General features: G+C 50.3%; 1 long non-coding RNA gene across 1 annotated transcript; it reads right to left on the bottom strand.

Moving 5' to 3' along the window:
- Window positions 1–468: 468 nt before the first annotated feature.
- On the bottom strand, window positions 469–1,908 carry LOC143442501 (uncharacterized). The gene is made up of 3 exons (XR_013110738.1): window positions 1,727–1,908; window positions 1,518–1,632; window positions 469–907 (listed from the first exon to the last, which is right to left on the bottom strand). It is a non-coding gene; the product is annotated as an uncharacterized LOC143442501 (long non-coding RNA).
- Between the last annotated feature and the right edge of the window lie 7,301 nt (window positions 1,909–9,209).

Below are 9,209 nucleotides of genomic sequence, written 5' to 3'. Positions count from 1 at the left end.
AGGTGTGCATGTCACCATACTAGGCCATTATTGTTTTTAAAGATTTATTAGTCATGTGTGTATGCCCGTGTGTGTGCACACATGTGTGCAGTGTCCTCAGGGTCCAGGAGGGGGCATTAGATCCCTGGCGCTGCAGTCACAGGTGGTGGTAAGCAGCAGCTGTGGGTTCTGGGAATCAGGGCTCCATCTCTGGAGGGAGGGTGAGTGATCTCACCCACTGAGCAGCCTCGCCAGCCTCTGCTCTTCACATAACTCAGCCTGGCTGCAAATTCATGCTCCTTCTTCCTCAGTCTTCTAAGGCTACAACCACGGGGTCCAACTCTCTAACATCATTTATCCCGGTATTGTCTGGCGCTCTTCTGAAGGGAGAGCATCCCTCTCTGCTGGGCAATCTGTCTTGGGATGTCAGGGAGGACTCTAAAATTTGTTCCCTGGCCTTCTATTTTCATGACTGGTAGCAGATGCAGCCATCGCTACAGGAAGTAAATGGGCTCTCACACACTCCTCATCCCTTTTTATTAATAAGAGAAAGTTATTGTGAGTGTGTGCATGTATGCACACCGGTCCCTGCCCCAGGGCCTTTGCACCCACCCTCTCTCTGCCTGCAGTACTCTTCCCCAGTTCTTTCCATAGCCATCTTTTCCTGACAACCTGGTTTAAAGAAACACTGCCCACCTGGAATCCTGGAACTTCCTAGAATGGCCTCAGTATCTTTCTCCACTGGACTCAAGCTTCCTGAGAGAGAGCAGGGAGCATTCAGGCCAGAGATATCAGGTAGGCTTCACTGCACTGTGATTCTGAGCCAGACTCTGTGTCAAGGAGGAGACAGGTGGATGGTCAAGGCCGTGAGCAGCCGCCACTCTCCACAGAAGCACGAATGAAGGCGCTGGATCCTGAGATGGTGGTACTGGGGTGGAAGAGAAGAGAGGATAGGCGCTCACTCGGTGTAGCACGTGATCTGGGTTTCTGTCTCACTGTTTCCTGGGCAGGGATGAGGGTAAGATCGCCTCAGCAAAGTAGGGAGCAGTCTGGGAGCCTGGCATTGGCCTGTAAGCTGAGCTGAGCTAAACTTGGCCAGAACTGGTGTTACTTGCTCCTCCTGCCAGCAGAGGGCGAGACCAGAGGGAACCTGAAGAGTGTTTTACACATGCATGTGTGCTGTGTGTACATACATAGTGTGCATGTGTGTTCATGTATGTATCTGTGCATGTTGCTATGTATGTGGGTTTTGTGTATGTCAGTGTGTGTGTATATATATATATACACATACATATATGTATGTGTAAATATGTGCATTTACATTTGTGTACATGTGTGCATATACACATATATGAGTGTGTGTTTGTGTACATGTGGTTGAATATGTATGCATGTGTGTGCATGTGTGTAACAGGAGGCTCTGGGGACAGGTAGATGCAGGGTCATGGATGTTCTCAATAATTGCCCATCTTCTCTTCCTAGCTGGGGGCTATGATCCTCTTATCTATGGAGTAGGGGTCATAAACAGTTACGCTCACCATGTTACTCACACACAGGCCCTGCCTGGCCCTGGAGTGACTGCCTCCGCAGACTGGGATGGCCCTTTCTGACAGCCTGTATGCTGGTATGCTAACCCGGCTCCTCTGAACAGCCCTGCAGATGACATTAATGAGTGGGGCTGGGGGAGGGGCCCAGGTGTCAGGAAGAGACCTGCTCCCCCACCCTCACCCCCACCCCTGCCGCTCACTTTATCTCTGGCTCTATGTGTCCCGATTTCTCCGTTAGCACAGAGACCTTTGGAACCACACGTCCTGCTCCAGGACTAGGGTTCGATCAGGAGATGCTGGAGTTGGTGTGGCTTGAAGGGTCACTTAGCACCTGGAATGAAGGGGACACAGGAACCTGATAGGTTCAGAACCGATGAGGAGTGGGGTCAGATAACAATGAGAACTCCCCACATCAAGAGTCCACAAACAGCACCAATGGTTCGGAGGAGATAACAATGACCTAGGAAGAGTCCATCCAGTGTCCTGTCCTTGAGCCTGCCTCTCCTTGTCCTCTGTCCCTGCCAGAAAGCACTGGCCCATGTGGGACCAACCTCATTCCCAAGGCGAGAGCGCCACCTGCTGGAGATTGAGATCCTGTGTGGCTCAGGACCTTCCTGGAGCTCCTGGCTCTGGACTTGGCCTACCCACCCACCCACCTACTTTCCCTCCCTCCTCTCCCTCCCTCCCGAGTGTCCCAGGGAGGACAGCTGCAGAATTCCTTGAGACTCTTGGCCTGGAAGACCCTGCATTACCAGCTTAGCTCTCACCTCCTCCAGGAAGTCCTTCTGCCCTATCCCCATGAGGGTGGCACTCCTGCCCTGTGTCATGTGCTTACCGAGCCCTCACTGGTAGCCACCTTGTCACTGACCCCTAAGCAGCTGAACTTGAAGGTCACTGTCCTGAATTATGACCAAGCCTTGTTTATGAGTCAGGAGTCTCCTGTAGCCCAGGCTAGCCTCAGACTCACCATGTGTCCTGGATAGTTTTCTATCAATTCTTCAGAAGCTAGAGTTATCTGAAAGGAGGGGAATTCAATTATGCCTCCATAAACTCAAGCTGAGTTTAATTAGTGATTGATGGGGGAGGGCTGGCTCACTGTGGGTGGAGCCACCGCTGGACTGGTGGTCCTGGGTTCTGTAAGAAAGCAGGCTGAGCAGGACGCCAGTAAGCAGCACCCCTCCATGGCCTTGCATCAGCTCCTGCCTCCAGGGTCAAACCCTCTTTGAGTACCTGCCTTGACATCCTTCCGGTGAGGGACTGAAGTGTACATTAAATTAACCCTTCCCTCCCCACGATGCTTTTGGTCACAGTGTTTCATCACAGCAGGAGTAACCCTAAGGCAGGTGTCCTGAGGAGGAGCATTTACCCAGGTTGGTCATTACCAGGGCTGCTGAGCTCGTTTCCTCACTACTCATGCTGACTGGCTGGCTTGGTGTTTGAGGGTGGGGATGAGATACTATACCCAGGAGGTAAGGGAAGGGAGTCTGTTTGTGCCACATCCTTGCTGCTGGTTTGTGAGTTAGGCCCGGTTATCTCTCGCTGTTGGGTGACTGGTGCGTGCTATAAAATGTCCCCGTCTGAGCAGTCTCACGGTGACGGGCCAGCTCTCCTCTCTGCACTGTTCTCTACATAGTAGGAGCTGTGCCTGGTGGAGAGGGCAGGGATAGGCAGGTCTGTGCTATCTTGCCTCCATTGAGAGCTCTATTTGACCATATGGTCGAGCTTGGGGCGAGAGAGGTGAAAGGGACCATCACAGGGTCCTGGTGTTATTTTCTGTGGGAAATAGAAGAGACATCCCCTAGCAGAGCCACAGGACACAGTCTGGCCTCCAGTGCCAGTGAGCCTCGGGTTTGACAGGTCTTGCAGGGCCACAGTCTGGATTCTGTCAGGCGCTGAGCAGCTTTGGCTCTTCCGTGGGCCAGCCTGTGAGAACCAAGAGGATCATGGGAGACAAGGCTAAGGAAAGGAGGACTGGTGTCCTAAGTGCCCTATTTTTATTTTTATTTTTATTTTTTTATTTTTTGAGATAGGATTTTGTTGTATAGCCCTGGCTGTCTTGGAAGTAGCTCTGTAGACCAGGTTGGCCTAGAACTCAACAGAGATCCATCTGCCTCTGCCTCCTGAGTGTTGGCATTAAAAGTCTGTGCCGCCACCACCTGGTGACAAGTACCCTAAGGAGTGGGGAGGAGCAGACAGTGGATAAAGTCTAACAGAGACCCCTAGAAAACATCCCTTATCAAAGGGGGATGCTGTTTTCCCAAGAAAGGGGCTGGGGTATGTGGAAGTTGCTAGCCTCCTGGGTTGCTGCCCAGTGGCTAGGCCTTAGGGCCTCGGGAGATGGAGCAGCGTTTGACCTGAGGCTCTTCATTCAGGGAGTTGGCTAGACACCTACCAGGTCCCAGCTCCACTGGCTTAAGAGCCAGCTCAGCCTGCTCCGCAGCCTGAAAACACTTACTGGGTTGTGAGGGTGTGGACTCTGTGAGGGGATTTTTGAGGGAAATGGAACCTACAGGAAAATGATTTTCTGCCCTGGGGCTGGGGTCATTAGTCCAAGGTAGAGAAGTTCTTGCCTAACACGCACATGGCCCTGGGATTCAACGCCAGCATGGGGAGGGGTATGTGTTAAATAAATCTTAAGGCTGGGGGTGTGGCTTTCTTTTTGAGCTAGACAAGGTTTCTCTGTGTAGCCCTGGCTGTCCTGGAACTGGCTCTATAGACCAGGCTGGCCTCAAACTCAGAAATCCTCCTGCCTCTGCCTCCCCAGTGCTGGGTTTAAAGGTGTGTACCTCTTCCTTCCTGGCAAGTTATGTGGCTTGGCTTTCTTGGCAGAATGCTTGCCTAGCATGCAAGAAGTCCAAGGTTTAATAGCCTAACACCTTATAGTTCAGGTGTGGTGGTGCCCGCCTGTAAGCCTAGAGCTCACAGAGGGAGCAGGAAGATCAGAAGTTCAAGACCATCCTCAGCTAGACATTGAACATGAAGCCAGCCTGGGCCACATAAGACCCTGTCTCAAAAACTAAAACAAGCCTTAATCCTCATATCTGATTCCGTCTGCCCTTGTAACCATAGAAAGTATCTATTTATTTGTTTATTCGTTTACTTATTTTTATGTGTATGGGTGTTCTGTCTGTGTGTCTGTGCATTGTGTGTGTGCAGTGCCTATGAAGTCCAGTAGGGGGCATCAGATCCCTTGGAACTGGAGATACAGACAGCTGTGAGCCACTGTGTGGGTGCTGGGAACCAAACCCTGGTCCTCTGTACAAGTAAGTGCTCTTAACCACTGAGCCATCTCCTTAGCCCCATGGGTTTTCTATGTCCCCTGTATAAGCTGGACGTTGGCTTGGAGGCAGCCAGGTTTGTCAGCCCCTGCTTTGGCCTGGTATGAATCCAAAGCTGCTCTGGGGAGCCCAGCTTTAGGGGGAGTTCGGTTGGTCTTTGGTACCAGGAGGTAAGAGGAGCTCTGGTGTCTGTGTGTCTTCAGATCTGGAGGATTTCCCAGCACCAGAACCTACCCTCCACCTCTCTATCACTGGCACTTGGCCCAGGAAGGGTGCTGAATCCTGTCATGGTTTAGGAATTTGGGGCTCAGAGGGGCCTGGGATGAAGTAGAAATGGAGCCAGCCAGACCTCAGCTGTGGCAAGATGAATCTCTCCCACTCATGGAGGGCCCTGCCCTGCCCTGCCCTGCCCTAGCCTGTTCCCTGTCCTCCCCATTTTTCCTGGTAGGGCCTGCCATCTGGTGCTCCACCTTGCTGGCGCCTGTCTCTTGTCCCTCAGCCCCTCCTATGAATGGTTGTCTGTTGACAGAGACCCATGTTCCAGACCATCTGCATGTCCCTCAGCTCTGTCTCTTCATCCTCAACCTGTACTTGGGCCCAGGGCTGCATCCTCTTCCAGGTGTTTGGTCTCCCTGGAAGCCTGTAATCTCAGGACTGAGTCACCAGCAGCTAAGCTATCCTGACACGGGCACTGGTGCTGATGTGAGCTCTGTCCTGCACGTGCACTTGCTCTTTCCAGGTGGTCTGGATGATAAACACATCCCAAGCTACTCAGTCCAGGCCAAGAACAGTCGCTCCTCCGTGTCCTCACCTGTGCATCCAGAATATGTAGCCTCAGGGAGGATGTTCTCAGTTCCTGGTGATAAAAGCTGAAGCCCGGAGTTCAGCTCCGACACTGGGTCAGCTGAGGTGGGGAAACAAGCAGAGGTCTCGATGGCTCACGAAGGCTGACAGCTGAGTTACTGCACCAGTGAGCCGAGTGGCCTGGGCCCTCCCTTGCTGAGATTACAGGCTTCCAGAGAGGGCTTGCTTCCCTCTGTCAGGTACACATGTAGAGGTCAGAGGTCAGCTTGCAGGGGTCAATTCTCACCTCTTATTATGCGAGTTCTGGGAGTCAAATTCATGTCATTATGCTCAGAGGCACACACCTTTACCTGCTGAACCAGCTGCTGTAAGAGGAAGCACCGCCAACTTCAGCTGTCCCTGTTTCCATTCAGTCCATCCTCAGGTCACCAAGGCAGTGGTCCTCAGCTACAATTCACAAATTTGTAAGGTCCCACGAGCCTGCAGAATGTGGCTGAGGTAGCACGTGGTGCTCTTGGTGCTCAGAAGACTAAAGGAGGACAGATGTTTCATCCCTGCTCCACGCCTTCCCAGTCCTTCCCACCTCGTTTGCCTGAAGCACTTCCAAGGACCAGCCGCAAGAGGAACTTCACCCTTGGACCAAGAGTAGGGCTAGTTATTAAGTCTCTCTGTATTTTTTAGTAGGCTTGAATTTCTCATAGAACATTATCTTTGTTATTATTTAGAATTTTAGCAGGATGGTGGTGGCCGTGCATGCCTTTAACCTCAGCTCTCAGGAGACAGAGGCAGGCAGATCTCTGAGTTTGAGGCCAGCATGGTCTATAGAGTGAGCTCCAGGACAGAGTTACACAGAGAAAACCTATCTTGTAAAACAAAAGCAAGGGGGCTGGAGAGATGGCTCAGCAGTTAAGAACACTGACTGCTCTTTCAGAGGTCCTGAGTTCAATTCCCAGCAACCACATGGTGGCGTACAACCATCTGTAATGGGATCTGATGTCCTCTTCTGGTGTGTCTGAAGACAGCTACAGTATACTCATGTAAATAAAATAGATAAAAGTTTTTTAAAAAGAAATTTAAAAAGCAAAACAAGACAAATGAAAAAGAATTTCAGTCCCATACAAAACTTGTTATGTTCATAATCAGTTAAATTAACCAGCATGTTCCTGTGTTCACTGTCTTTTCTTATAGATTTCTCTTTCTTTAGGAGTTCACTGTGCCTCCCACTGAAGCTCACATTTTGGTGTCTCTTGCAGGGAAGTGTTGTAGTTGAAGAACTCTCTCAGGATTTGCATGTCTAAACACATCCACTTATCTACACTCCTCAAGTGATAGTTTAGCTGGGTATAGGATAGTTTTGCTAAATCAGGCAGTGGTGGTGCATGCCTTTAATCCCAGTACTTGGGAGGCAGAGGCAGGTGGATTTCTGAGTTCGAGGACAGCCTGGTCTACAGGGTGAGTTCCAGGACAGCCAGGGCTACACAGAGAAACCCTGTTGTGACCCCCTCCCCCCAAAAAGATAGTTTTGCTGGGTATAGGACCCTAGGACACTGGCTTTGTTCTCTTAGCCTTCACAGTCCTATCCTCAGCCCCAGTAAATCTACTGAATTATACATATCATTTCTTGGTAGGTTACCATCTCAGTTAGGGTTACTTTTGCTATGATGAAACATCATGACCAAAAGCAACTTGGGGAGGAAAGGGTTTATTTGGTTTATGCTTCCACATCATTGAAGAAAGTCAGGACAGAAATTCAAACACAGCAGGAACCTGGAGGCAGGAACTTATGCAGAAGTCATGGAGGGCTGCTACTTACTGGCTTTCTCCCTTGGCTTGCTTAGCCTGCTTTCTTATAGAATCCAGGACCTCCAGACCAGGGATGGCACCACCCACAATGGGCTGAGCTCTCTCCAATCAATCACTAATTAAGAAAATGTCCTATAGGCTTGCCTACAGCTCCATCTTATGGAGGCATTTTCTCAACTGAGGCTCCCTCTTCTCAGATGACTTTAGCTGTGTCAAGTTGACAAAAAACAGCACAGTAATTGCTTTAAAAAAATCTGGATAAAGAGTTATCTCTTTATCCTCAGATGTACCACAGTTATGTTGAAATCTCTTGAAATGGGTGGACATCTCTTTATCCTGAGTGGCATACTGCATCTCCTTTTTGCTGTTAAGTGTCAACTCTCCTCCTTAGCAGCTCGTGTTGTATGCCATTGCTTCTGTTCTCTCCTGAGTCTCAATCTGCCCTGTGTTTCTTTGCCCACGCTTCTGACTGATTTGTTAGGTCTGTTCATTTCTGTGCCACATTCTTGGTCACTTCCACCGGCTAGCTAGCTTACCACTTTCTTCAGGGTGTCCTGCCAAGTCATGTTCATCTGCCCAGTTTTACATTTTGAGAATCACACTTCAGCTTGGTGGGGTTTCCAGTGGGTTCCTCTCCCTGAACACCTGTTTTTATTTCACTGAAGCCAGTCAGGGTTTCAACAATTTCTCATGGTTTTTGATGATGCCAAACATTTTTATTTGAAAATCTTCAGATTTTTTTATATTCTTTCCATCACATCTGGAGTGGTTTAATCCCCACATGGTCAAGTTTCTCCAGTTGTCTTTAGGGCTAGCTTTGCCCATGGATTGGGTGGCAGAATTGCCTCTCTCCATCTTCCTCCCTCCCTCTCTACCTCCCTCTCTCTTTTCTCTATCCTTCTCCCTCCCTCTCCCTTTATCTCTCACCCTCTCTCCCTCCCTCTCTCTTTTCTTTCTCCCTCCTTTCTTCCTCTCTTTCTCTCCTTCGCCCTCTCTCTCTCCCCCTTTCTCTTCCTCTGTCTCTCTCTCTCTCTCTCTCTCTCTCTCTCTCTCTCTCTTCCCTCCCCCCATTGCAGGCACATGACTTGTCTTTTCCAGTGGCCTCACTCCAGGATGATGAGGTCATTTGAGGTTTCTCAGAATGCCCATCTACTGAGGGAGACCCAGGATATCAGACTGTCAAGTCTCCTTCCCCCACCCGTTGGCCCTGGCTAACCCCCCCCCCCTTGTAACCCCCCTCCAGCTGCTTCAGCCTGGGCACAGCTTGGTGACAGCCCCTCAGTTCCTCAGGACTGTCATCTACTGTATTTTAAGACAGGGTCTCTTATTGACCTAGAACTTTCCTGTTAGGCTAGGAAGCACACCCTAGGCATCCCGACTCTCCCTCCCAGGCACAGGGGGAATCAGAAGTGCACACAGGCCTCTGCCTGGATCTTTAATATGGGTTTAGAAATCAAATTTGGTTCCTTGAGCTTATGGAACAAGTTCTGTAGCAGCAGAGCCCTCTCCCCAGCCCCTGATTTTGTCTGAAGCATGGCCTCACCCTGTAGCATGGCCTGAACTCTGTATGTAGCCCAGGCTGTTGTAACCCAGCAGACATGGCTTGAGAGACAAATTCTAGCCTGTAATGGCCTTGCCTGTGTTCCACCCAGTAGCCCTGCTCTCTGCCCCCTAGGCATCCCCGAGTTCAGACTGCTTCTTCTGGATCTTTGGTCTATAGCCTCATGCTTTTAACCTGTATGCAGTACCTTCTTCTCTGATTAAAAATGGTGATGGCAAGACCAAGCACCCTGTCTCA

This window comes from Arvicanthis niloticus, chromosome 6, assembly GCF_011762505.2.
Source record: "Arvicanthis niloticus isolate mArvNil1 chromosome 6, mArvNil1.pat.X, whole genome shotgun sequence".
Lineage (NCBI taxonomy): Eukaryota > Metazoa > Chordata > Mammalia > Rodentia > Muridae > Arvicanthis > Arvicanthis niloticus.
The sequence above is the reverse complement of the archived record's forward strand: the minus strand, read 5'-3'. Positions and strand labels throughout refer to the sequence as shown.